We start from the raw sequence: 2129 nt of genomic DNA, 5'->3' as shown, positions 1-2129 counted from the left end.
GATGGTCCGGGCCTTGTTTCCCAACCGGTTGTAGTGTCTCTCTCGGGACTGGCATTGAGTGGAGTCACTTATAGCAATTGGCGCTTGAATGTTTCAGGAAACTAATGATGCCAATAGTTGTTTGTAATCAGTACTTGTAGAGACACTTCACTAACTACTTTCTTTCTCTCACTCAGAAATCCACCATTGTTTGTTGATTCAATTTATACTCCATGTTATTAGCCCGGAGCATTGCCAGACCTGAAATTCTGGGCGTTCTGGGAAGGACAATTTTGGGTCACTTTTGAGCTCTAAAACATTGAGCATGGCCTGAGGGTCTTAGGGTTGAGCTTTAAAGCCAAACGTGGAAACAAACCCATCAGTTGTAAGTAAAATCTGCCATCACTTTGATACCATTTTCAGATGATCTCATTTCAAACATAGTTTCCACTTGACATTATACTGTAGGTCGTTAATCAATTGGTCATGAGACATGGATATAATTTTCATATTTCAGTCATGCCCAGCCCTTCTCAGTGGCGCCTCTCACGGAAAATCTGGAACCTACTTGAAGCATTTAGATCCATTGGACATACCCAACACTGTTACGAAAAATGGCCGTAGCATTATGGTTCGATACTTTCTTTTCAGCGTGAGTTGGTGCCCCAGACCCTTTTTAATAAGTAAATTTGGGTTTTTTTGGTTGGGTATGTTTTAAAATCTCTTTCTGATGTTTAAGTTGCAGGCAAGTGTCACTTCTTCGTTTTTTGTGCTTAGGGAGTGCGATCGTCTTAGAATGAGAGAATACTTCTACACAGTCCAAATGAGCTATTCCATCAAGGTTTAATATGAAGTATGGAAGCTGCGTGAAATTTTCCGCCTTAAGTTCCATTTTTGCCAAAATTACGAAAAGTCGCCAACAAAGTCCAAATCTTACTCCAATGTAATTTTACTTGCTCCGCAATACGAAAGAACTCTTGCCAGACCACTTCATCGAAGGAAACACAATGCAATTCATTGGAAGCTCTTAAGCAACGAAAGTGGATGAAAACTATGATGAAAAATGCAAATATATCAATTTTTATCCTAACCTAACTTATCTCATGTCATTTTGGTATTGTCATTCTAAAATGATCCCACCTCGTATGTGATTTGACCATACGGAAGATTTTATGATAAAAGCAATTGAAGACTTTCACTTTTTAATTGAAATTGCAAGGATGAACAGGTTTGTTACATTGTTTTATTTTCAATTCTTATCACTGGCATTTACGAACATCTATTACTATCATCTGGGTTCGTCTCAAAGAACTTTTGATTTTATAACCAAAAGTAAAGCAAGAAAAAGATATTCAATAAAAAAAAGCCATTGAATTCCTGCAGTGGCTTACCTTGTAATTTGTAAGAGCAATGATCACTTTGTGGCAATGTATAAGTATGTATTTTAGTTATCTATTCATTTTTGTGCATTGTCTACCGGTCACTGAACAATTCAAGTAGCTCTCATTGGACCAAACATTTGTAGTTTACATACCATTACGATTTTGTCGCGATAGTGCGTTCAATTTGCTGTATCTTTATTCTCATGCTCACTTTAAGGACGTTAGTTTTGGCCTTTTCGTTCAAAATCAATCATGTTATTTGCAAAATGCCATGGTCAACTTTGCGGAGGTCAATTGATGACGCGAGAAGCTCTGACAACTTCAAAGTGAAAAGTGACAAGTCAAAAACCGACCACATTGACAGGGCCTCACACAATGGCCACATTGAAAGGTGGATGCCGATAAGTCCAGTCCTTCTCTCGGTCCATTTTCTCACTGTAGAAATACAATTTGTACCTTGAGCCTCATCTTCTTGGAACTTGTGTTCTTCAATGTCACTTTGACGCCAAATGTGCCCAGGGTTACTACAGCGATTCTTGACCCAAGAACCTTTCTCAAAAAGTCTTGAAAATGATGCAAACGGATTGGCCTTTTTGGACCTTCATTGGGTCGTTGAATGGTAGATTTCCTTCCAGGATCGAATTGCGTTCCTTACGACCTTCTTTCAATGGATGATTAATTCTAGACATCTGGAGATAAGATTGAGATCATCAAAGACATCTCCGCCAAGTTTTGGCTTTGTTCCAAACAATTCATGTGGCTTTCTGC

General features: G+C 38.6%; 1 long non-coding RNA gene across 1 annotated transcript; it reads left to right on the top strand.

Moving 5' to 3' along the window:
• The first annotated feature begins 21 nt into the window (after positions 1–21).
• On the top strand, positions 22–2129 carry LOC131891993 (uncharacterized). The gene is made up of 3 exons (XR_009374506.1): positions 22–364; positions 497–631; positions 1997–2129. It is a non-coding gene; the product is annotated as an uncharacterized LOC131891993 (long non-coding RNA).

The sequence above is a fragment of the Tigriopus californicus genome, chromosome 12 (assembly GCF_007210705.1).
Source record: "Tigriopus californicus strain San Diego chromosome 12, Tcal_SD_v2.1, whole genome shotgun sequence".
Taxonomy (NCBI): Eukaryota; Metazoa; Arthropoda; class Copepoda; order Harpacticoida; family Harpacticidae; genus Tigriopus; species Tigriopus californicus.
Note: the sequence above shows the minus strand (reverse complement) of the source record. Positions and strands in the feature narration are given on the sequence as shown.